The sequence below is a fragment of the Crocodylus siamensis genome, chromosome 7 (genome assembly GCF_052110815.1).
Source record: "Crocodylus siamensis isolate JL-2025a chromosome 7, ASM5211081v1, whole genome shotgun sequence".
Taxonomy (NCBI): Eukaryota; Metazoa; Chordata; order Crocodylia; family Crocodylidae; genus Crocodylus; species Crocodylus siamensis.
Window position 1 is genome coordinate 28,887,590 of NC_143401.1, and position 27,713 is coordinate 28,915,302.

Here is a 27,713-nt window from a genome sequence, read left to right on the forward strand (position 1 = left end):
ACTCTGCTGCCCTCCTTTCTCCCTTTAGTCAGGATCCTGAACTCGATCATCTCATGGTCACTCCTGCCCAAGTTACCATCCACTTGTACATCCCCACCAGTTCTTCCCTGTTTGTGAGCAGCAAGCCAAGAAAAGCATGGCCCCTAGTTCATCTCTCCAACACTTGCACCAGAAAGTTGTCATCAACACACTCCAAAAGTTTCCTGGATCGCCTGTGCACTGATGTTTTGCCCTCTCAGCAGACATCAGGGTGATTGAAGTTCCTCATGAGAACCGGGGCCTATGATTGGGGAATTCCACTGACTGCCTGAAGAAAGCCTCATCCTCCTGGTCTGATGGTCTATAGTACACAACCCCCATCACATCACTCTTATTACTCTCCCCTCTGACCTTAACCCAAAGACTTTCAACAGGCCTATTTCCAGTTTCATACTGGAGCTCTGAGCAATTATACTTCTCTTTTTACATACAGTGCAACTCCTCCTCTTCTCCCATGCCTGACCATTCCTCTCCCACCACCACATTTTTGGACTCATGGGTAGTCCCACAGGCCAGATGACAGCGTTGTGTGCTGGATAATGCCAATAAGTGAGGCTGAGCCACAACCACGTCCAGCATGCAGGGTCAGTCCACGGCCAAAGCTGGTGCGCATGAACAGATCTGTCTGCCAGATCATATCCATGGACCAGCCCCATGCACCAGCCCCGATAGTGGGTCCTGCCCACAAACTGACCCTGCCTACAGAATCCAGCCTGATGACTGGCCTTGCATTGTTCATTTAGCCCACAGAGCCAGAAGTTTGGGTATTACTGGGCTAGATGGATTTTTTTTAATCATCAGGTCATTTTCTCACTGAACCCAAAGCAGATACCTTGCTGTATTTCTAGAAGTGGGACAACAAACGCTCTGTAATAATAAAGTTGTGGGGCTACAATTTTAAAATCTATTCCTGTATCTTGTTTCTGTCTTAGTATCCTGATGAAGGCATCTTGCTCACAGTAGGTATTTGAATTAATATAAAAGATGAATTTAGATGCACATTTACACAAGTCTAAATACAGAATTGTCCAAAGGAAACTCTCTTGGTTGATATAACGTGCTCAATTAGCAAAGACTCAGAGGAGGGGCACTCTGACGTGCTCTGGGTTAGAATACAGGGAAGTCGAGGGGAAAGAGATTTAATGGTGGGGGTCTAATGGTGGGGGTCTACTACAGACCACCCAACCAAGGGGAAGAGCTAGACCAGGAATTCTTAAGTCAGCTTACAGAGGTAGTTATGTCAAAGGATGTGGTCATCATGGGTGACCTGAACTTCCCAGACATCTGCTGGGAAGAGCAGTCAGCCAGGTCTGACCGCTCATGTAGGTTCCTAGTCAGAATGCAGGACCTCCACCTAACTCAGGAGGTGCACAGCCCTACCAGGGGAGATGCCTTGTTGGACCTGGTGCAGGCCACGGGTGATGACCTGGTGAGGGGGCTGCGGGTGCTCAACTACCTGGGCGACAGTGATCATCGCCTGCTGGAATTCATCATCCAGCGCAAGGTGACAAAGGCCTACAGCAAGGCAGCAGCCCTAGATTTCAGGAGGGTGGACTTCAATGAGCTAAGGAGAATAGTTGGGGAAGCACTGAGGTCCTGGAGGGGAAGGGAGCCAGGTGTCCAAGAAGAGTGGTCACTCCTTAAGAAGACAATCCTCCAAGTCCGAAGGGAGGTAATCCCACCATGGATCAAAGGGAGCAGGAGGGCGCAAAAGCCCCCATGGCTCACCAAAAGCATCCGGGAATTTCTTCTAGTTAAAGGGAGGCGCACACCCAATAGAAAGGAGGAGCCATCATCATGGAGGATTATACTGCGTTTGCTCTGGGATGCAGGGGGGCAGTCAGGAAGGCCGAGGCAGAGATGGAACTGGGACTAGCTTCCCGGATTAAAGGACAACAAGAAGTCCTTTTTTTAGATACATAGGGGGCAAGAAAAAGGTTCTGAGTAACGTGGGTCCCCTGCAGGACAAGCTAGGAAATTTGGTTGTCACACCAGGCAACAAAGCTAACATATTTAATGATTTCTTTGCCTCCATTTTCCTGAGCAGGGACCAGAACAGCCACCCCACCTCTGGGCCCCCCTTAGACTCCAGGTGAGGTGTACCTAGGCCAAGGGTTAGTGAGGAACTAGTTAGGGAACTTCTGGAGGGACTGGATGTATTCAAATCAGCTGGTCCGGATGATCTCCACCCTAGAGTACTGAGGGAATTGGCTGAAGTCATTGTGGGACCCCTGGCACAGCTGTATGAGCACTTGTGGTGCTCTGGTGTGGTGCTAGAGGACTGGAAGAGGGCAATGTGGTTTCCATCTTCAAAAAGAGGAGGAAGGAGGACCCAGGAAACTATAGGCCAGTCAGTCTTAGCTCAATCCTGGGCAAGCTTTTTGACACAATTATTCTGGCACATGTCCATGAGGGGGCAGCAGGGGAGATTATGCTTAGGGGCAACCAACATGGGTTCATTAGAGGCAGGTCCTGTCAGACCAACCTGGTGGCCTTCTACAACCAGATCACCAAATCCTTAGATGCAGGGGTAGCAGTGGATATAGTCTTCCTGGACTTTCGGAAGGCCTTCGACACTGTCTCTCGCCCCATTCTCATTAAAAAACTGAGGGACTGTGGTATTGACACCCACACAGTCAAATGGGCCGCACCCAGACAGTGGTAGTGGATGGGTCATTTTCGACCTGGAGGGATGTGGGCAGTGGGGTTCCACAGGGCTCGGTCCTTGGGCCCGCACCGTTCAACATCTTCATCAGTGATTTGGACGAGGGGGTAAAAAGCACCCTGTTCAAATTTGTTTATGACACTAAAATGTGTGGGGATGTGGGCACGCTAGAAGGGAAGAATAGGCTGCAATCAGACCTAGACAGGTTACAGGGGTGGGCGGATGAGAATAGGATGGGATTCAACACCGACAAGGTGATGCACCTGGGGAGGAACAATCAGCACTGTACCTACAGGCTGGGGAACTCCCTTCTCATCAGTACAGAGGCAGAAAAGGATCTTGGAGTCATCATTGATGCCAAGATGAACATGGGCCAGCAGTGTGGGGATGCAGTCAGGAAGGCCAACCGCACCTTGTCATGCATCCAGAGATGCATCTCAAGCATGTCCAAGGAGGTGATCCTCCCCCTTTATGCGACGCTGGTCAGGCCGCAGCTGGAGTACTGCATCCAGTTCTGGGCGCCGCACTTCAAGAGGGATGTGGACAACACAGAGAGGGTCCAGAGGAGGGCCACTCGCATGATCAGGGGGCAGCAGGCAGGCCCTACAAGGAGAGGGTACGGGACCTGAACCTGTTCAGTCTCCACAAGAGAAGGCTGAAGGGGCGGATCTAGTGGCCTGTTACAAACTAGTCGGGGGGACCAGCAGGCATTGGATAAGTCCCTGTTCCCCCAAACACTACCAGGAATGACCAGGAATAGCGGTCACAAGCTGGCAGAGGGTAGATTCAGGCTAGATATCAGGAGTCACTACTTTACTGTCAGGGCAGCTAGGATCTGGAACCAACTTCCAAGCGAAGTGGTGCTGGCTCCTACCCTGGGGGTCTTTAAGAGGAGGTTAGATGATCACCTTGCTGGGGTCGTTTGACCCCAGTACTTTTTCCTTCCATGGCAGGGGGTTGGACTTGATGATCTGCTTAGGTCCCTTCTGACCCTAGAAACTATGAAACTATACCAGATCTTTTTCCTATAAAAGCTAAATTTTACATTAATTGTTTAACTTTCTGGACTGTTGAGTTTGTTACACTCTTAACCATGATAATCTATATGGCCTAAAGGAGGAATTGCTTCAGTCTGCTTTAGTTTCAAGTCCCTTGTCTTTTTTTTCCCCACTGGTTCACATTGTAGTTATACCATTGTTTAAAGATACTGGAGGTGTTCATAGCTTTTTATATGAGGTGGGGGGAACCCCAAAAGAACAACAACAAAATATTATTCGCTTTCTTCCTTTGAATATTTGGAAATTGGGAACGATATAGAAAAATGACATGCAAGGGAATTTTTTGTACATTCATTGATTCTTTACAGTGCATGTGTTTCAGTCCAATTTTTTCTCGTGTCTTTTTATCACACTGGTTTACAATAGGACTAGAAAAATGGTACTGTATACAATTACAATAATACAAATACAATAAAATCAAATCACCCTGATCCCAAATCAGATTTTTAGAAGCTTAGAGACATTTGAGGGAGAAGCAGCATGCTTGTACTATTTCATTTGGAACCAAAATTAGGAAGTCCTATAATTCTCTTACAGAGAAGTTGGTCTTCTGAGATGGATAGTCAGAACCTCTAGCTTCTAGAGATTTTGATAAGCATCTTAACATTTCGAGAATTACTCAAACAGTTCTACCCCAGGTTTTCCCATTACTAGTTTTTATGACTCAGTAAACTGTAGTTTATCAGGTAAATCCTGTAAACAGTTAAACATAGGGGCTGGGGTCTTGTCATTCATTGAAATCAAATACCAGCATGTTTGTTGAGATTTGAGATGATGCAGATGCACTGGTTTGCTTAGACTTGAGTCACTCTATAATGTCATACATCAGGGATTTTGTTTAACTTAGCAATAGAATCTAACAAGAAACTGTTAAAAATGTACACAACTTTTTAGGGTCCATTGTGTTCTCAATATGTGCTCTTAACTCCTTTTAATAAAGAACATAGGTATTGAAAAGAACTTAGTCCTCTCTACTGCAGAAGGATAACAACTTCCAGATGGGCAACTTGTCAAGGTAGGTCACATATTGAGCCATGGACAAATAACCATGTAGCATATGGATATATCCTCCAGTCACTAACCAGCTGCAAAATAATTTAAAACAGGATTTTTTATCATATTTTGGAAGCATTGTCTTGCAAACTTAATGTTTCAGGAGGCCCAGGAGGGGCACAAAAGGAGGAGATGCAATTGTTTATACAGTAATTTTGTTCACACCATAAAAATAAAATTGGAGTCGCACTAGTTTTCCCTTCACAATTATTTTAGGGATGTTTATATTCTACATGCCTTTTAAAGGTTGTTGAGGCAGTGCAAGTTTTCTGGATAAAACATCTGTACAAAAATGTTATAGGTTTATGTACAGTGAGTAGGATAGAATATTTAATCCTCTAAAATGCTTGCCAACCACGATAAACTTTCCGGGTCTCATTCAGGAAAAAAAGAAACAGTTTGTGTACCAAGTTTGAAGTTCGTGATGAGCAATGGAGAGTTTGGCATGGAAAAATATACTTTTCCTCCAGTAAATAAGGTTGATTTCTGCCATTCACCAGTGTTTGGGCAATTAATAGGCATTTTCATTTCCCCACTATTCGCAGTTTACTTCTGTTTGAATGAATGAATCTAACACAAAGAAAGGGATGAGGTAGTTGAATGAGTATCATTAAGCAAATTATCAGTTTATGTAAATCAGTTTTCCTCCACTGTAGTTAAGTGGTAAGTTATGTTGACTTACACTAGCTGATGTTATCTGACTTTAGTTTAATTAAAAAGAGTGCATATTTGCCTTATTGTTTTTCATAATTGATTTGATTTGTAAAACTGTATTTTCTTATGCTGAAATAGATGCGTTTACAGTAGGCTCTAATATGAAAGGTAGAGGTGAAGAGTGCTCTCAGATTGAACATGAGGTGGAACAGCTGATTTAGAAAAGAACTGACTGAGGACAACCCTAGATTAGTAGTAAAACCTATTCTCTGGTCTGAGCTTAGTAATCACTCATATATTGGTAAGCATAGAAATGAAGAAAGGTAGAGTTGGCTTTGGGACCTTTGACATTAGCTCAACTTGAACCCTTGTTGTCAGAGGAAAGGGTTGCCAGTTGGAATAAACAAAATGCCTTTCTCATGGATGATAAAATGTGTTGGAAGTGGCAGTTAGATTAAAGCTTCCACATCAAAATGAATGCAGAAAAAGCTCTTTTCAGGGCTGAAGAGGAGATTCAACTTGTCAGCAGCCAGCCTGAGTCTGGCAAACAACATAATGCACTTAGGGCTAGAGAACTTTAATTAGAGCTCTCTTCAGGCTAAAGAAAAGTTCTTTCATAGTCCACATCCATGATGATAACACACTGATTGGCTTCCTATGTGCCACCAAATATTGATATTAAGTTTGACAGGAGTTGGTGTGTGTGCATGCTGCGCAATCAAACCCTATATTGTTATCTGAGCAAAGACTTCAGTCTTGTAGGGTGCCATGGGTAATGTGGGTGATACATTGCTGCAATGGCTCAAAGAGGATTACAGGATTGTTTCTCTTGCTATGTTCTATTATGAAAGAACCTTCAAGTAACACATTCTTTTGTATTCCCTCCCTCCTTTACAATGAAAGTACAATGTCTAATTATTAGTTAAGAAAATTTCTTGTTACGAAGTGAGCTGGACTTGGCAAGGTTTGGAGATAGATCAGGACTATTATTATCACCTATTAGTTTCAGTGTCTAAAGAGTTTTTTAGAAAGATAACTTCACAACATGCTCTTGTGTCCTGAAAATTTAATTAGAAATAGATGTCAACCAAAGATATATTGTAAAATGAGGCACATTATTTTGAATTGCATTAGATTTCTATCAAGTATATTTTAAAAACAGTATTTTTTTTATTCTTAGATGGATTTAGCCTTGGATGAAATTATTCAGTAATGTTTTTGCCTCAGATTGTAAAGCAAGATGCATGGTTTCCCTGTAATAGCACAGGGTTTTTCTTTCTCCTTTGTTCAATCAGTTTTTCTCTTGGGCTAGGGACAGAAATTACACACAAACTGGTGATCAGAAGCTGGTTCAAATCTGTAACACAACAGACGTTCAGTGAACATGAACTCTTGTTCATGTGCACTGAACTTAAGTGCACATAACCTACATTTAAAATGGTTGAAACTGTTTTAAGATAACCTGGATGGATGTGCTATCCAACTCAACTGATTGAGGTTAAATCTGTTTATTGAACTTCTATCCCAGATCCTCTCAAGATTCAAGCTGTTTGCTGTTGTAGAGCAGAAAGATAGGCTCTAGCCTGCTAGACCAGCTTCTGGCCTGGGCCACTGGAGGTATGCGACTGCATTTTCAGGATCAAAAGTGAATGTCTGTTCACTTGCTTATTGGTTCAATCTGTGCAGTTTATAGACTAACCTGCAAAGACTGAGTTGGTTCAGCCTCTGGCTTTTTGACTGTTTGTACTTAGCCCTCAAGTATATATACTTATACCTTATATATACAGATAGCCACAACTAAGATTGAATATTCATTCATTTATGACGTCTCTCTGATATAGCATATGAACGTAAACTCATAACAGTAAGGGACACATGAGGTTACATGGGTTAGTTTTTATGCCCTCTATATGCCCGCAAAGTGGAATTTCTGGTGGGCACACGTTCTTAAGAAGTATCAGGTAATTTGCTACTGTTGCCAGAGGCAATATATATTACACTTGACTAACCAGTGATTTGATTCTGTATGGCAAATCCTTTCTCCTGTAGTTAGGCAAGTTGCAGTGTTGCTGTCAAACAATGCAAGCTTCCTCAAGTGGTAGATGAATGAAATTAAACTCACACCTGTGAACACCTTTGTTACTCCACACTTGGGTTATTTAAGGGAGCCAATGTTCCTGAAAGTCCATTCATTTGTTTTACAATGGGCGCCAAAGATATATGTATTTTTTTTACTGAAACTGGGACACCAATAAACTCTGCCACCTTAGTTCTTATACTGAAGATGTGCAAGTATGCCAAATGAGGAAAACAGACTTAGTGCTGAAAATCATGAAACAGTTGTGTGTTTTAACAATTGCCTCTTAAGTTCCTTACAAATCTGAACTACATTTTTTTCTGCCAGTGTGAGTGACGTGAAATGCAGCATAAACAAAAATAAATAAGGCTTTCTTGTATTATTGTAATTGTGGTTTCATAGATGTCATAGACATTAAGGCTGGAAGGTACCTTGTAAGATCATTGGGTCCAGCCCCCTGCCCAAAGGGCAGGCAGTCTGCAGGGGTCAACTGATCCCAGCAAGATAGGCATCCGAGTGTTTCTTAAAGGAATCCAGAGTAGGTGCCTGCACCACCTCTGGGGGGGGGCGTCTATTCCAGGCCCTGGGAACTATTTGGACATGTAAATCACTACGTAAGCATTATCTGTCATTGTTCTTGTCATTGTTTTTATAAATAGATCATTTCATTTAAAGCTATCAAGAAGTGCTCAGATCATGTTATTTTAAGCCTCTGTAAGTTTCCTCTTTTAAAATATTGAATGATCCCTTTGCACTCTTTTTTTTCCCCAGTCTCTTCTCTCCATGTATACTTATTATAGTCTTGATATGAAGTAGCATATGTAAAAGCAGCTTAAATATGTTTTCTTCTATTCTGATTAGTGTCCTCTTCTGTCAGTTGTTAAGGACTCAACCAGTCTTTGCAGAGCTGGAGACATGATGGGGTATTGCCATTACTCTACAACCTTCCTCTGCTGCCTCTGTACCAGATGAGTGTTTTCCAGGTTTGAACTCTCTCTCGTGCCTTACCATGCCAGGTTTACAGCTTAGTTGCTGCTTTATATTTACTTCAGTGTCTGCCTCATGGTTGTCTCCCATGGCTTATGTTTTCCTTTTTCCAGAAATTCAAAGGAGGGTGAGAGATGCAAGTGCTGCCACTGGCCCTGTATCCCATTCACTTGAACTCCACCCTTCTACTTTTCAGCCTGGTCTCAGACTAAGGCATATGCATTCAAGCTGAACTGAAACAGCCTGGTTCTGAAAATTGTTACCATATGGTAGCTACTTGATGGCTTATATGAAGACAATTGATGGACCATGGACCTGATCCAAATCCTTTTGAAATCAGTTGGAGTTATTCAGTACATTGAGGCCCTTAGGATATGTCTATACTGCTCTTTAGGGTCAACTGGGAGGGCTGGCCTTAAGCAGCCAAAGCCATATGCTGCCCTCCTTCTCCAATTTAACTTTGCCCTGCTGCAACTGCACACCAGACCCGGGAAAAACTAGTAGTGAGCATACTGCTACTACCTAGAAGGGCTCAAGCAGGGACCTAACAAGATTTAGTCTAGCTCACTACTTCTTCCTGCAGTATAGAAAGAGCAAGTCATATATCTTGTATTTGCAACTTAGGCTTTGAAATATGTATTGGACACGTGGAGTAACAAAGTGGAGGAGATGAAAAATATTTGTTTATTCTTTGTGCTTAGTATAGCTTCTGGAAATGTGTCTGTTTCTTGAGTATACATCCAGGGGGGTTTTATGTGGAAAGTTAGCAGGTTTGGTTTAGAGTGTTGGGCCTAAATCAGCTGTTCACAAGGATATGCATGCAACCTTTGTCTTATACTTAGTTGACAGTTTTCCTCCATATAGTTAACTTACTTTTCCACCCCAGTCTGTTGCCGTCACATTTTGGAATGTTAAGTAGATAGCTCCAAAAGTAAGAGAGAGTCACTGTGCCTAATATACCATGTGATTTCCCTGGAACTTGAAATTTCCCTACTACTAAACTTCCCAAGCATTTCACTTTTCCCAAAATGAAACCTAGGAGAATAGGTAAGTCTTTTATTATGGCCTGAAAATGAAGATATTTGTAGTCTTTGAATCCAGAGGAATTTAAAGTTTAGGATCCTTAATGGAGAACATTCTGCCTAAATCTCTTACCCATTTTGAACTGCTGGGATGCTAGCTGCACCATTTTGGTTGTTGAAGGTCAGAATCAGGACCTTAAATTTTATTCAGAGATTTTCTTAGTAGTTAGTGCTAGTAACCACAAGTGGAATATGCTTAACCAGAACAAGGCCTAAATCTGAAACAGCCTAAATTTCCCATTTTTTTATGGTAATATGATGTGTATTGCAGTCATCCAGTGAAATACTGTAAGAACTCCATGTCATTGTTATTAAGGTCTGCAAATGAAAAGAAAAGGTTTATTTCTCCAAGTCTATGCCTTATAACTACGGCTGTCAGTTAATCACAGTTAACGTGAACAGTTAATGCCTTAATTTCTTTTTGCGTTAATTGCTGCTGGTGCTGGGGGAAAAGTGGCTGGGGAGCAGACTCAGCAGCTGGATGCAGGTAAGTGTATGGGGCTGCAGAGGTTGGAGGGTGAGGTCCTGGGGACTATCTCATGTTTGTGTACATGTATGTACATCTGAAAATATTTATAATAAATTGGGATTCTATCATTTTTTAACTGTGCAATTAAAATTGTGATTAGTTGCAACTATTTTGTTTAATCTTGTGATTAATTCTGATCTGTTATTTTAATTGTTCAACAACCTACTATAACCTTTCGCTCCTAAATTTCCTTTTTCACTGTTTTTGAGTTCTGAGTTTGGAATGCTTAAAAGGCTTCAGAAAGGTGCGTTTAAATGGAGTAAAATACGATCATTTCCAAAGGGAAAAAACATATTTATATGTATTATCCTTATATCTAATGTAGATTGGTTGGAACCTGATTCACCTGACAGATAATTGCCTCACAACCAATGCCTTTGACAGTAAGTTTCAGTAAAGCATACAACCAACTTTCCCAGGAGTCATTGGGTGGTCTATTGGAGCACCTCCAGAAACCTAAGAGAAGTTCTTTTTTTTTTTTTTATAAGCTAAGCTAAGTTGATTTCAAGAACGTGAACCTGTTCCACTCAAGGTAGGGAAAAATGTAAGAAGGAGCTGAAGAAACCAACTGCAGTTTAAAAAAAAACAACTTCTAAATTAAAAAGAATGTTAAATACAGATCAGCTGCTCAAACCATGACAGCAGATTTAATTCCTTCCTCCTTTTACCTGATGGGGATGCGCCTGCAGGGTTCGCATCAATTACCTGTCGACATGTGGAAAATGATTGATGAGCTGCCTCAGGCACTGGAGTATACTTTGTCAACCACTCATAATTTATACATCTTATCTCTGCCAGAACAAAAGACAGGACAGCAAGCGCACTGAAAGAAAAAAAATAAAAAGGCTGTTTGGGTTCCAGCATGTAGCGTGAGGTGATAACACTGATGGCTATCTATTTGCTCCTTCATCAGGCATCTCCTGTCAGCTTCTGCGGTGGCTGCTTGGGTTCACCAAGGTATTTGGCCATTCCCTGCTGGAAAGATGCTGACATAGAAAACATGGAGCAGTCTAAAGTTACATTTTAATTACACTACTATCTGCAAGAGTCTCTAGAGCACTGATGTTTGCTCTGACCTTTTGTTTTAATCAGCACTCTCAAGGCATGCTGTTAACTGCCACTGACAGAGATTGATAATTTATACAGTGGGGTCCTCTTAAAAACCTTTCATTAGGAGCATTACTGAAATCAGATACTTTTGCTTAGCATCTACCCCTCACTTGGAAATATATAAATACTGGGGACAGGTGAGGCTGTTCCTGTAACATAGGAACCACACCTGAACCTTCACCTCAACCTGGAACCAAACCCAAAGTAATGTTTTTAAGATGGGGGGAGGTACTTTTATATTCCCCATGTTCCTGAGCCTATTTCAACAACACTCATTTTGTACTTGGCAGAAGCTCACAAATAAATATTATGTTAAATTTCTGACTATGATACTACATGCTGGCCTGAATTTTCACAAGTAAGAGATGATTTGAGGTTTCTTAGCTTTTGGGTGGCCAGTTTAACTGGGAGTGATTTCCAAAATGAGGAGCACCTGTTCTTTGTCAAGCCACTTTTAAGGTGTATCAAACTGGTCATCCAAAAATCACAAATCACTTTGAAAATACCAGTCTCCAACTTAATTTGGATCAGGTTCTTATTCTACTAAGATATGTGCCTCCTCTGTATACCTCTGAAGCTATATGTTTGTTTGAGTATTGGAGCAAAATACCAGAGTTGCCTTTTTTGTTGTTGTTTATTCCATTGTGCAATTAAAGCAATGCAAGGTTCTGAGTTACTCTGAAGCCACATGGTGCTAGTGATGGTTCAAAAACTGGTTAAGGAAAGTAATTCAGTACAACTCAAAATCCCTATACTCAGCACAATAGAGTGTAACATATTCCAAGATAGTACATCAGTAAGGTAGTTTTACATATTCATCTCCTTGCCAATAATCTTTTCTTCAAAAAGGTACCCAGAGTTTATTTTCCCGATTTCTGAGAAAAATCTTTCAATATTATCATGACATGTTTACTTTTTGGCTGGAGATAAAGACATGTTAGTCTAAAGTCAGGTAAATGCAGATCTACCTTGCCTTCTACCATTTGGTCTAACGTTGCATTTCACCATGCTTGAATGTCAAGTTGTAATGCAGTGTTGGCACATCCTATGCATTAATTTTCAGAAAAATAGAACTCCTTTACTCTGCCTGTCTTTTGTTCAACTTATGAGACTCTTAAATTTGGTTTTAAAGAAAGATACCTGAAAATGGAGGCATTATTTTAATAATAGAGCGCTTCAATTTACGGACCATTAGAAAATCATTCTTTTTGGTTTCACCGTATCTTTCTTACAATGAACTATTGCCCTGGCAGTCGGCCATGCATTTTACGAAGTCTGATGGCAGTTTAGAGAGGAGACAGCATCTTCCCATGAGTAGGACAGTAAACTGAAACTCATGGGACAGGGTTGTATTTCTGGCTGTACCACTACCAAGTGTGTGACCTTGACAAAAAGCTTTCCCTTGTGCCTACACCCACCTTTTTCTATCTTGTTTATTTAAACTCTGTATTGCTGAAGGTCCACTCATGCATATTTTAAAATGCAAGTGACCTTGGTACCCACATCTTCCTTGAAGCTTGTAGGCATACTATTTTAAGGCCCCTGGCAGACATGTAATTAAAAGCATGATGGGATCTGACTATGATCCTCACAGTCCTCACAGTCATACTTCCTACTATGCCATACTTGCAGGATAGGAGGTGGAATTAAACATCAGATCCCATCATGCCTTACTGCCAGTGCAAGAGGATTCTGATCCTGGGCTGTTCCTGCACTGGCAAGTAGCAAGCTCTCATGGTTAGGAGCCCCTTCAGCTGATCCAAACTGGTGCGACCCTGGGGCTGTAAGCCGGGATGAATGGACAGGTCCCCTCCCCCAACTCCCTCCCACTGTAGTTAGAGGCACCAGCTAGCCACATACTCAATTAATGGCACAATAGGAACCAGTCACAAAGTTATTACATGTATTGGGTGCATGAAGAGAAAAACAAACAAACCATGCTTACAGGAACAAGCAGCACATTAGTTGGACCTGGCTCCACAGCATCTGTAGAAATTAGGTGATTCAGCAGGGCCTTTTGGCACTTTTATCTAAAGCTGATCTAAGCGGAGTCAGGTCCAACTAACGTGCTGCCTTTTTGGCATGTGCTGGGCTTGGTGCAGGAGCATGATGATTTTAAAGTAAAGTGTATTTGGTTTTGTTTTCATGTCTGCAAGCAGCCATTATGTGTAATAATGTAACATAATATGTTATTACATATAGTACAGATTTTGTGTAATAACCTTGTGACTTTTTTTTTTGATTATGCCATTAATTATATTAATGTGTGGCTGGGTAGCTACTTAAGACATGATAAACTGGTTAAGTGTAACGCATGCCAAGGCCATAAGAGAAAAAAAAAAGATACCTTTGGGATATTGGAATCTTCTCTACTGCTGCTAAATGTGGAAAAATCACTGGTGTCCAATCATAAATAAAAGTGGGCCAGCTTTGTGAAAGTTTCCTCCAATCCTTTAATGGGAACAGCTCAATTTAATTTCTAATTTAGGCCAATGTTCTTTCACCCTTATTCATGTGCAGTGGTACCTTGCTCTGTAAGCAGCCTGGTTAACTGCAAAGTGAGGTATCTTTACAGATCAATAAAGTTGTCAGAATGATCTACATTTAAATTTGGTAAATATTCTAATCTATACATGCTTATATGATTCTATGACTGAAGTGTGTGTTGCAGCACAGATGATATTTTCTTCCACTCCTTCACTGTGGCCTGCCAGTCCCTGATTACACAGGTCTGAAATGAACTTAAAGAAAATACTGCCCTTACTTCATATTTTAAAGTGTTGCTTTCCTTCATAATGCTGAACTGCTTTTTTTGTTGTTGTTTTGTTTGACAGGCTGCTTGTAGATAGAACAGTTTTCCATAAGGAATTGAAATCATACATCAAATGTATTGTTTTATATGTAAGCCACTTGAGAACAATGAAAGCAGTTGCTGGAACCCAAATACCATTACAAATAGATTTATTGTAGTATGTTTTCTCCCACCTTTTTCTAGAAGTTATTACTTTAATCTTAAGAATTTATGTAAGTAGGCTTGTAGCTTTTATATGCTTTATGCATTCACTTTTGAGACTTTTTAGCTATTTAGTGGCACGGTGTTTAAAACAAGTGTTATCAAGAAAATAATTTCAGCTTTACATCATTTTTTTATATTTGCCTCTGAATGCTACATATAAAATAGCCAGATGGTAATATAAAAGAGTTATAGTAAATGTCATGGAAACTTATCTTCACAGTGCCCTTTAGCTTGGTATGTTCATTTCAACCTACAAACATCAACAAGGGATAAAGATGTAATATCCCTTTGTTACAAAATTATAGAAAATTTCAATGTCTTCAAACTTTAAATGTTTCCAAGAAAGAACATGTTAGAAATATGAGCAATTAAAGTCATTCTAGTGGTGCATTTGTAAAAAGACCATAAAATGCTTTTAAACTCCTCTCCCCTCCCCAACAAGAACAAAGCTGTTTTGAAATGAAAATAATTCCCAAACTATAATTCTTGCAAATGACATCTGATGCTCCCAAGAGAATATAGCTTTATTTTCTGTCATTTTAATATTGCACCTAAATCAGATCTCAAAGGGAAAAAGTTATTTACATATTGTTCACCTAGAACTTAATATATTCAATAAGCATCAAAATGGAATAACATATTTTCATTTAGACAATCTCCTTAACATTTCAGTCATCATCCTGGTGTCTCCCTGATTACTGTTCTAAATTTTGAAGACAAAAATTGCCAATCTTGTTCTATCTTACTCTGAAAATAGATATAAAATTAACTACATTGATGGGTGAAGAACTGTTGATTACCCAAGTCTTTTGAAAATATTCTGTTGCCCCAACTAAAAATATTTCACCTATTTCTAATTCTAATAGCCATCAGTGATTTAGTTTTTGTGTTGTTACTGCTGTTAGTTTATTATAGATTAAACTAATAGAGGTGAGCCTGCACTTTCCATAGTTTATTAAATGAAATCTAGTACTGATCAAGTTGACAGTGTGAAATAAAATCATCATCATTGTTGCTGATGAGTGTTCAGCTGCTATTCTTACAAGCTGAAGCTAAGATAAGTGTAGATACTGAAGCCCTGCTCAAGCCATCATTAAGAGGTACAGACTTATTAAACCCAGCTGAGTTGGTGCCTAAGGAGGCAGTTCTATCCTTTCAGTTATGGTAGACTTGTAGAGATTGATGTGAAGAAATTAGAGAAGTAAATATCTAGGTGGAAAAATAACAGTAATGATCAAATGAAGACAAAAACCATGAAAACAAATTAGAGAGGCTAAAAGAACTGAAATTGTAACAGTATTGAGCTAGACTGGTAATCAAAATGTTGTGATTGAGCAGTGAGCAATTTTCTTCTGTCTAGGGCAGTCCTTACCTTCCATGTGAGAGTGGTGCAGAATTAATTGTTTTGTTTCAAAAATGCATTTCTTAAGAAAAAGAGAGGAGAGGCAATTTCACTTTATGGACATTATTGTCATGTACTACCATTTGAATTAATTGAAATTCTGTCAGCAACATCTCAGGTTTGTTTTAAAGAGGCTTGCACTTTTAAACCCCATGGTTTTGGGACTAGAAAACCTTTTACAAATGGAGGTGCCATTTGAACACCCACCGTGCAACTTGTAAAGTACCTTTGTGTATTGCATACTGAATCTTGGTCAGTTGCTCATGTCTTCAGGCTAAATTCTAAGAACCAAATGATGCCAAAACATTATATGAATGAATTTTATGTGTCTGTAGAAAACTCCTGATTTATTTAATAAATACACCAAAATGTTATCCTACTCTGATTGTAAAAATATGGTAGGGAATTCTTAATGTCTGTGTTCCATGGTTGCCATGGTTTTTTATCAAGAGTTTGCTGCAGTGCTAACTGAAACTTTTTTATTAAACTAAGTTCCTTTTTTTCTTAATTAAAAAAAGTTTTTAATGAAGAGGCATGAGATCTGCTTGAGCTACTGTGACAGCCTAAACAAATCAAACTCTGAAATCCTTCAGTGGTGGGACTAGAGGAAGGCATGGTGTGGCCTTTGTTGCTTGGGGCTCTACAAAACGAAGCATAATTTCCTTTCCTCTGGTTTTATTTTTTCCCCCTTTTATCAACTCACTCTTTCTCTAATATTTCTTCTTTTCTTTCTACCATGTTTCTACTTTTCCTTTCCTCCATATCTCCTTTCTCTCATCTTTAGGCCCTGGTTCTTGCCCACTTCCCTCTTAATATTTACATCAACCTCCCCTAGCAAATAGGATGATCATTTTTCTCTCAAAGGAGGTAGGAAAGCACAGGGAAAGAGAACTGAGCATAGCAGTACATATAGTTGCCTCTGAATAAGGTAGCCTATTAGGGTATTGCCCTTTTCAGAAATGTGTCTTTGCTTTTTGTCCCTAACCAGAGACAAAACAAGTGTTTTTAAGCCAAGGTTGGAATTGTTAAGCCAATTCATAATATGAATCACTGGGTCCTCTGCTTAATTTGCCCCTGAATGTGATGCTTAAGTACTGGATGCTCAGGCTTATTCAAATAAAGTTCTTGTGTTGATCCAAAGTATCTTTGGTATCCCATGGTTGCACAGCATGTGCATGATTAAGCTTTATGAAAGTGTCACTGATAAATTCTTTGTTGTGGTTAGCCAGAGGTTGAGAAAGCCCTACATGATCTGGAGTGAGCATGATACCTAGGATTAGCATACAGGAAAACTGATTCCTTCGCTTTGCTCTTTCATCCTAGTCAAATGCACAGGCAAGCTTTAGGCTCAATAATGCACATCTTGATCACCTTCATGTTTTTTCTTCCAATCCCAAACAAAATGGTAAACTTACCTTCAGTCACCAAATCATGGACATTAGGGCTGGGAGGGACCTTGCAAGATCATCAGGTCCAGCCCTCTGCCCAAGGGGCAGGAAGTCAGCTGGGGTCAGATCACCCCAGCAAGATAAGCATCCAAGCATTTCTTAAAGGTATCCAGAGTAGGTGCTTGCATCACTTCTGGAAGGAGTCTATTCCAGACTCTGGAGACTCAGATGGTCAAGAAGTTTTTCCTTATGCCCAGTTCCAGCAGTTTGTGACCATTAGACCTCATCTTCCCTTGGGGTGCCCTGGTGAACAGATGTTTTCCCAGTTCCTGATGCACACCCCTTATGTACTTATAGACTGCCACCAAGTCACCCCTGAGCCTTTGCTTCTCCAGCCTGAAGAGTCCCATGCCTGTCAGCACTCTCCTCATAAGGCCTATTCTCTTGACCTCTAATCATATGTGTGGAGCTCCTGTGGTCTCTCTCAAGCTTCTCCACATCTTTTCTAAAGTGTGGAGCCCAGAATTGGATCCAGTACTCCAGCTGCAGCCTCTGCAAGTCTGAGTAAAGTGGGAGGATGACCTCCTGGGTCTGGCTTGAGATGCGTCAGTAGATGCAAGCCAGAGTTTTACTTGCTTTGCTGGCTTGCATTCATCTTGTGGTCCATCATGACCCCCAAGTCTCTTTTGGTTGTGGTACTAGTGAGTGTAGCAGTGCTGAGTCTATAAATATGATGTGGGTTTTTTCTCCCGAGGTGGAGTACCTTGCATTTCTCCATGTTGAATGTCATCAGGTTTTGATCTGCCCACCTTGTAAGCCTGTCCATGTTGGCCAGAATTGCCAGCCTGTCCTATAGCATGATTGCACTTCCCTATAATTTGGTGTCTGTGAAATTAGCCAGTTTGCTTCTGACACCCAAATCTAGATCACTTATGAATATTATTAAAGAGTACTGGTCTGACTACTGAGCCCTAGGGGACACTGCTGGTCACCATGCACCATGTTGCCTCGATTCCATCAACTTTCACTTCTTGGGTCTGACCATGGAGCCAGATCTCCAGCCATTGGACCATAAGGTTGTTGAGGCGGCATCATGGGAGACCAAGTCAAAGGCTTTTTTTGAAATCTAAATATATGATATCAACCACGTCTCCTTTGTCCAGGTGATGCATCACCTGGTCATAGAAGGAAATTAGGTTGGTCTGGCAAGACCTACCTGCAATAAAGTCACATTGGCAGTCTCTTAGAATGTTGCCTTCCATGAGCCTGTTGTTGATGGTTTATTTGATGATTTTTTCCAAGATCTTTCCAGAGATTGAGGTCAAACTGTTTGGCCTGTAGTTCCCTGGATCTTCTTTCCTTCCTTTTTCCAAGATCTTTCCAGAGATGGAGGTCAAACTGTTTGGCCTGTAGTTCTCTGGATCTTCTTTCCTTCCTTTCTTGATGATAGGTACCACATTGGCCCACTTCCAGTCTTCAGGAACCTCTCCCAAGTGCCACGAGTTCTCAAGTATCCTCAAATAGGATTTTGAAAAGGGTGGGAGCCCAGATGGTGTGATGCCTCATTTCATAAAAGTAGGGTTCTCAAGGAACCAGCTGGCTGATTTCATGGGCAGATTGCAGAGCTGGCTACCATTTTCAAGAGTCCACACCTCTGATTGGCTGAGGGGGCCCTGTGGCCCTGCCTCTGCTGCTGATTGGCTGAGAGAATCAGCAGTAGAGGATGACTTCTGGCTCCCACTGGGGAGCCAGCGTTTTATTTTTAGAAAGTTTTTTTTCTTTTTCTCCATGGATTTCATGGAGATTGCCTTATTTCACCATTTCCATTAAACCTATGCAATCATGATTTGGTAGGTCCCTATATGTAACAAAACATTTTTTTTTTCAGTTAAAAAGAAAGGGAAAGCTTTACTAATATGGAAGGGGCCTAGGGCTATATTATTCAGTTTAAAATTGAAGCAAAAACAAGCCTCACTTTATTGGAGTGTGCATTAATTTATTATTCATCTAGTATTTATAAAAAAACCCCCACAAGAAACCAGGAAAAAATTATCAGAAGTTGTTGCTTCATTAGTGCTGTAGTCATTAGAATGAAATATACATCTCTGTTTCCTATTCCTAAAACGAGATCTAGCCTTTTTGAGTGTCTTGACCATGCATCCAATGCTTTACTGATCATTATTTCCATACCTGAGTTAAGGATTTTAGCTAGAATGAAAAATAGTCTCCAGGGCTGTGAAATAAGAGCTATATTACCAGGAGCAGCTTACAGACAGCAGAATTGCAGATTAGTGGAACACTAAGACCTTGAAAAAGGAGGAAGAGTTGTTAACACCTATGAAGAGTTTAAAAGGAATCAGGTAGAACATAAAGAGCCATGAAATCAATTGACTCTCTTAGTGTTCCCTGAATAGAAATACTACTGCCTGCCAAAGGGTCTCATGGTAGAAGTGATACCTTTTATTAGACCAATTAGATTTTTGCAAAAAAAGTTCTTTACTTGCAAGATTTGGGGCACAAACACCCTTCATCAAGCGTTGGAGAAAAGATTGTAAAAGTTCTCTTGGGTAGAAATGAAAGTTCATATTTCATAGGATTTCACGGAGGAGGCAATAAATGGAAAACTCCTCTGGGCAAGCAGTTCTTAGTTGGTAAGGAGTCTCTCAGCTCTCTTGTGAGGCTCTGTTGTGATGCAAATTACCTTGAGCCAAGGCAGGAGCAGTGTCTTTAGGTTTCAAGTGGTCACAGTTGCTTCCTGCTTGGGAAATTATGAAGATTTCATTTCTGTGAAATCCTATGAAATATTAACTTTCATTTCTACTCAGGAGAACTTTACCAATCTTTTCTCTGATTCCTGATGAAGGGTGTTTGTGCCCGAAGGCTTGCAATAAAAATTTTTTTTTTTTTGCAAAAATCTTGTTGGTCTAATAAAAATATCATCTCTACTATGAGCCCTCATTGCTTTTCCCTCAAGACCAGTATGACTACAACCTGGATACCTGACTGTCACTGTCAGGCAGTTTGTTTCAAAAATTGGGTAGACCAGGAATTAAAAGAGGGGCACAACTGCACTTCACATGCACATGTACACACACATCCACACCCACCCACCCACACCTCCTCATTCCCTCCCACACAACAGTAGCAAAATGACCACAAATTCCGAAGTGCAACGTTTTGAAGTGCAGTCAAAATGTCAATTGGTGGTCCGTCAAATGATTTTATAAATCGAGTGATCAAATATGTTGTGTATGTCAACAATTTATAAAGAAACAGTGACACAGAGGGAATGATGCATAGGAAAATGACAAGATTAAAAAGCAAATTTTGTTTATTAGCTTGGGGAAATGACCTTGAAATGCAGCTCAATTCCTTTATTTATTTGTTAATGGTGTATTCGGTGTATGCTTTTTCTCTCTCTCAACATTTTGACTGAATGTATTTGCCTGTATTCAGCACACTCATTTTAGTCAAGGTAATACTATGTTTTCATTGTATGATAGTTCTCTCATACAGATCTCATTTTTATTTTGGCTAATTCCTACTTCAGAAAAATGGCTACAGACCTCAGCTTCCTGAGTCCATTGTCTCTTTATTGTGTTGTGCAAGGAGAGCAGTTTCAACCTTCCAATCTAGGGTATATATAAAAAAAAATTGGATTGCGCATTGTAAGTGGAATGAAAATGATGCATAGGGAAGAAGATCATTTTATAGGCTACTGTTCTATTTTATATAATGATAAATAATAATGTAAAATATGTTTTCCTTTGCATATTTAAATTGTTCAGTGTGCATAACTAGATTTAAAATACATTCCAAAATGAGAATTCAGCCTTACTGAAGGACTTGGAGAAGTGCTTTATTCTTAGTGTCTCATCGAATAAATAAGCAGCTATGAATACAGCTTCTTATTTGGATCTTAAATTTTATCTGGACCTTGACAGATTTAAATTTAATCTGGGCACTGTAAGAGTCTATATTGTCACAATTTGTCTACTGAGTTTCAAATCACCGACTCTCTTGTTTTCTAGGAGCTTATCATCTCATCTTAAAAAAGAGTCAGTTACATCTCATGAACTAATTGACTAGTCTCTTCAAGTCTATAAAGTTTGTAATGAAGAGTATAGTATCCATGATTCTAATTGCTTAGATCTGAAAACTACAAATGCCTGTTAAGGATATCATAAGAAAATTATGCTCTCATGAAATCATTATCATATGCATATTTAAGAATATAAGCAAGACAGTGCTAAGACCACAAATTCTGAAGTGCAGCATTCTTCATTTATGTACATTTGGATTAATCACCCAATGTTAGTTTAGTTGAAAGTTTCTCCTGTGGAATTGTTTACCTTGCCATGGTAGCTTAGGAAGAAGAGAAGAGTATGCATGATAGTCACTATCCAAACTTTTTGTTTTGTGTTATGGAACTCATTAAATTATTCCACTTGTTTTAGTCTTCTTTCTTTTTTTTCTTTCAGTGAATGAAATGGCTGTAAATTGCTTGCTCATTCTGAGATTTGCGAAAATCAGAGCCTTGAGTGCAAATTCAAAATGGAGATAATAGATCGACTGAGAATGTTAATGGATGGCTAAATGAATGAATTTCTGTTCCTTTTTTCTGAATGCTATTTTCAGCTATACTCTTATCCAAGTTTTTTATTTTTGCCATTGAGGTTTTTGCGTTGATTGACATTTCTTTTCATTTGTTGGTCTTGGTATTGTTTTGCTAAGTAAAAATGGCACAATTTGATATTTTTGACCATATTGTAATAGAGTACTTTAAAAGCCAAAAACTTAAGTGAACACAGTGGGATTTTTTCTCATGGGATCTTGTATACTCACTGTGCCTATTTGCATGCTTTATGGCCAAATTTGTACTATACATGGACTGGAGACTAGCTTTGGTTTTTCTGGATATATGGAATAGCACATCAGGGAGTAAATGCCTGTTTTGCTTCCATAGATACCATTTGATCTTGGAAGAGACAGCACTGTTTCTTACTTTCAGTTTTAGAATTTCCACCTTAAAAAGATGCCAGGGTGGATGATGTCACAACATAAGAAATCCATTGAGGTTGTTAGTCATTATGCATTTAAATACCATATCTCAATTTCATCCACTGGCAGGGAGTTGGACCAGATGACCTCATGTGTCTCCTCTGTCTCATACTGTGAAGTTATGAGTGATGGGTCAGTGGAGAAGATCAACAAATAATTTATTGGCAACTGTGGAAAGATAAAGTAGTAAAAGTGCCTCCACATACTAATACAGATATGTGATTTCATGTGGCAGCTACTTTTGGAGGTTTGACTTGAATGTGGCTAGATTACTTATTTCCCCAAAGCATATACTGTTTTTACCACTAGAGTTAAGATCTCTTTTGATTATCCAAACTACTATCAGTTTTCACTCCATTTGCAAAGTAAAAACAGTGGTTTGGCATGTGACAGAGATAATATAGCAAGGTTAGTTAAACTGTCCTTTTTCTCCTGTCTGCCTTCTTTTCTCCAGATATCCTGACTCATCCATTCCTCCCATGTTAAAAAAGTTTATAGCAAGGATTTGGAGTGGTGGGGGAGACAGATGAATAGAAAATAATTTTTAAAAATGTAACATTTAATTATTTCATTTTTTATATTTTTAGATACTTGCTTCTTTTTTTATTTCTGTTGTATCATGAGACCAACACTGAAATTCAGTAGGAATCAGGCACATAACTCCCTTAGGCCCCTTTGAAAGTCTTAGGTAGACTGTAGAAGACTTCACTATATGTAATCTCATCACATACTTTGCTGCCATAAATATGAACCTTAGTAGATTATATGGACTCATAATTGCAAAAATGGTAGTTAGGTTAGGCTCTTGCAGAAAATAGATAGTCCAGACTACTTACCAAGTGGGAGCAGTTTTTGAATAAGAGCAAGCACTCCTTAAATGTTGAATTCCTATGGGTATTTGCCAGATGTACAAAGCAGAATAATTTAAGGTACATTTTGGGGCCTCCACTTACTTGTTAGTGTAAATATTTTCCTCTGAAGTTCTTGGATAAATGTTCAGAATATGCAAGCTTGACCATTATTTTTTATGGAAAACAACCTTCAAGAGAAAGAAAAGAGGAAAGGAAACACCAAATTGTATAAGGATTTTTTTCAGTAGAAGACATATGTTAGTTAGTTGATTTAGATTAAGTTCTGGAAACAACAACAGATTCTTTATAACCCCCACATATAAAGTCTCTAAAGCAGTGGTGTCAAAGATGTGGTCTGCAGGCTGGCTTGGGCCTGCGGAGTAACTCCACCTAGTTCACCAAACTGCTGGTAAGCCCTGGGGTTTGAGGGTGTGGCCAGGGAGTAGGCAGAGCCTGCCACAGAATATGGAACTTTGGGCCCCAGGTGAATGTGGCCTTCTGCAGCAAAAGGCAAGTGAAGAAACAGCTCTCAGTTACCCTATGGTAGAGCTGGACAAAATACAGCCCCCAGACTGGATCTGGCCCATGGAGGGGCTTTGTCTGGCCCACAGCAAATCCCTTGGTCCTGCCTGTCTTGGGTGCTGCCCGGCCACGGCACATCCTGCTGCCCTCTGGGTACAAAGCGGGGCTGGGGCGACTCTGCAGCTGAACTCCCTTTCTAGGCAGCCCAGGAAAGTGGTGGCTTCTTCCGGCCCCTGGTCCCAGCCCTGTGGTACCTGCATATGGGCAGCCCTGACCTGGCATGACCCGTGCCTGCTCCACACTTGTCTATCCAGGCTGACCAGCAGCAGCAGCTAGGTAGAAACTGTTGCTCAGTAGGGTGAAAAGTGGCTCCTCCCCCTTGCCATTGCTGCGTAGCTCTTGGTGCAGCCAGTGGAGCCCATACCATGCCCAGCTGGCTTGTATCTCTGTCACTGCCACCTCTGGGCTGTTCAGTGGGGCAGCGGTGACCCTGCAGAGCAGCTGCAGGGTATCCCAGGTGGTGGTGACAGCAGTGGAGATGCAGGGCAGCTTGGCGCAGTGTGAGCACCACCGGCTGCACCAAGAACTGCCTGACAGTGGTGAGGGGGGCGAGCCACTTTTTCCCCACACTGAACAGAAATATCTGCCCAGCCACCACTGCTACTGTTCAGCCTGGATGGGTGAATCTGGAGCAGGTGCAAGGCACACTGGGTCAGGGCTGTGTGTGCAAGTCCCTGCTGGTACTGTGGAGCTGGGGTCAGTGGCTGGAAGGAGCCACTGCTGCCTGGAAAGGCAGTCCAGTCACAGAGTTGCCTGAGTCCCACTGTGGGTCCAGGGTGCATCATGGCCTGGTGGTGTGGAGTGGGCGTGTGGAGGTCTGGGGCTATGCCCTGTTGGTGGTGGCTGGGAGGCACTGCAGGGCATGCAGGCTTTGAGCAGCGGCCAGGTAGGGCCAGATGCTGACTAGCTCAGGGGTCTGTGTGGGGAGGACTCCCATGCACACCCCACCATACCTCAAACCCTCCCCCATACACAATCACACACCCCACAAACACTGCACCCACACAAACCATCTCACACAAACCTCCCACACACCCCAGTGCCTCTGGGAGGAGCCCTGCTTACTGCTACATGACACACCCCACCAGACATACATGCCCACACACACCGGACCAGCCTCCACCTCCACAACCCCACAGCCCCGCACAAACTGCATACCTCCCTACACCCCCACAAATTTCCCGTACCCACCCACTGACAACACATACCCTAATATCCTCTCCCACACCCCACATACATACAAATTCCCCCACACATACACAGCCTCCCTGAAACCCCATACCCCCCACACTGCTCCACACCCCTTCCACAATATACAAGAATAAGACTTCATTTTGAGATATTATGCAATTACCTCTATATACACAATGCAAATGCACAAAAATCAGGACAAAAATATGATTTTAATAAAATTAAAACATGTTATTATGGATGTTTGATTTTTAGTATATGGTTTTTTTTTCCAGTTCCAAGATGGCAAACCCCCTTCCCAAAAGGAGTACTTCTGGGGGTAAGAGGAGAGACTTCCAGTGGCAAAGGTCAGGGGTTAAGGGTCTGGACTTCCAGTCCCAAAATGGTGACCATGAGGCAGGGCACTTGTTAAGTGGTGGGGCCAGCCCTTGATGGCTCACCAAAATTTGTTAAACGGCCCTCCAGCTGAAATAATTGCTTGCCCTATGGCCTCCTGGTCCAGTGCTACTTGCCCCATAACTGCTGCTGTGGTCCCTTCTGCCACTGCCATGATAGCTGTTGCTGCCCCAGGGGCTCTGTCTGTGGCTGCCATTCTGTGCCCTGGGCTACCAATATGGTAGCTTATTTACATAGGAAATTACAGTTTTCTATGAAAGGAGATGAAAATATGCAAAAGATTATGAAGATGTGGATACTGTCTGAGACATGAGAGAAGACAGAGTTGAATAAACAGAAATTTCTGGGAGCAGAGGCCAAGGTTATATTGCTGTTGGAAAGGAAAACAATTCTGGATTGATCTGCAGCTCAAAATAGGTTATGGTTTTTCAGGAGTGGGACAACGTAAGGTTTTGTTTTGGGCATGCAGCTTGCAACATCTTTTTCTTATCTATATTTTATCTTATTGCATTTGAAAACACATAGGGAAGTTATATACTAAACCGTTACTTATGCTTGAAAGGTAGTATCTGAAACAAAGTATATATTGAAGTTGGGTAGTGTGGGAGTGATGTTGCAGCCAAAATGGTGCAGGAATTATGAGAGCCAAGGATTTTTATGGGTGGTATCTTTCACTAGACCTACTGCAAGGTTGGAATAAAGTTAGACAATTTTTCTAATGCAAGGCATTCTTTATCAGGTCTGAGGGAAGAAACAGGCACAGCAGTGATTAAAAAACTATGTATTGCTGTGAAGGTTCTTTGGGTAGATGTAATATCATTTATTAGATCAACTGAGTAATTGGAAAAAAGTTCTGAGCAAGCTTTCAGGGGTAGTCACCCTTCGTGAGGCATAGGGAGTCTCTGCTGGTCTGAGACTCCAAGGAATGAGAGAAACTAAAAGTGTGGAGGGATGCCAGTGAAAAGGTAAATAGGTAGAGATAAGCAAGATGAAGGGAAAGGGAAGAGAGCAGGGGGAAGAACAAGTCTTCCCTCAGACCTAATGAACTATGCCTTGCATTTGAAAGCTTGTCTAACTTTATCCCAAGCTTGCAGTAGGTCTTAGAAAAGATATCACCCACAAAATCCTTGCCCCTCATACTTTGAAGTTCATTTTAAAGATAATCAAAGCATAAGTTTGTGAAATATTCATTTTCACCTTAGTTTTGTGATACCCATTTTAATATGTTGAGTTGAATGAAATTACAGTATAGGAAATGTGGAGGGCTCTGGGCTGCTAGGAAGGAAAGAAAGGGCCAAAGCATTGAAAGCCAAGAATGTTTTCAGGACATCAGAACATACTTGTCAAACAGGAGTGTGATTCTGCTGTCATATAACAAGGGAAATAACATGGAAGGTAGAGCAAAAGAATAATTTATAGATTGTAATGTATATGCTTAAAGTATGAGAGAGAGTACTTAAGGGATGACTAGTGGACCTAGTGAATTGGGTAGATAATACCGGATAGTGTGATTGTAAGACCTGGTGAGGCAGAAACATTCTTGAGCACTTTGTGAAAAATATTACATTTTTTGCTCATGAAAAAGGCAAATAGTTAAAGCGTTGCTGATAATGTTATAGAGATGTATAGTACTGAATTAAAACAATGTGGGGAAGGTTCTATTATGCATCTGTTAATAAGAAAATAATACATTGTTTTCTTGCATTAGGAGTGTTCAATGCCCCAACCTGCAGGCCATATCTGGCCAGTAGAACCATGTCTTCTGGCTGTAGGGCTCTGCATGGGTCTGAAACTTTAGCAGCGGGAGAACAGTGGCAGCTGTGCTGCTGCCCAATTTCCAGACCTGTGGGGAGCCCATAGGGTAGAGATGGTGACAGAGCCTGGCAGAGGTAACACACAGACCAGCCTGTTGCCACTTGTCTGGCTTGTGGAGCTGAAAGGTTGAGCACCACTGCCTTATATCTTCTTCTTTGGAAAGCTGGTTATTTGTGGCATTGTCTACTTTTAGAAACTAGGCACAAGAGTAGGACTTGTATTCTCGTCACCATAGCATTTCTTATGATTTTATGTATTTAACATGTTGTAGTATACCATGTATACTCTGGCTTAGTGTTTCTCTAGAGCTTCAGGGAACACCTTTTTATGAAAGGAGAAAGGATATGACAAAATTTATAAAAGCTTGTGCTTTTGTTAAAGAAAAATATTTCCCTTAATTCTCACCAAAAAGGGGGAAAGGATCTCAAATTGAAACATGTTATTTAGTTTTTGTTCAGCCCCTAACTTTATGATGGCCTCAGCTTTGAAACTGAAAAGCTGTATCGTCTTTATTCAGAAATTTAGTGAGTAAACCACAAAAGAGCGTGGGGGTGAAAGTATCTGCATGGAGTGGCTGGGAATGTTCTGCAGCTAGTTTGAGGGGAAAATATCTGGAATGTAACCCACTTTAAATTTAGAACATATCACACTTACTTTCTTTCCTCTGTTCTAAAAAAATGGTCTGTCGATAATGTAGCCATTTTAAGACAAGGACAAGGCCTGTCAAGCTACTTCTCCTGGGCCATTTGTATTACTG

General features: G+C 40.9%; 1 protein-coding gene across 2 annotated transcripts in view; it reads left to right on the plus strand.

Annotated features, from left to right (window-relative positions):
• Nucleotides 1–27,713, plus strand: part of LRMDA (leucine rich melanocyte differentiation associated) — a 1,103,337-nt gene that overhangs the window by 723,777 nt on the left and 351,847 nt on the right. The window lies entirely within an intron of this gene.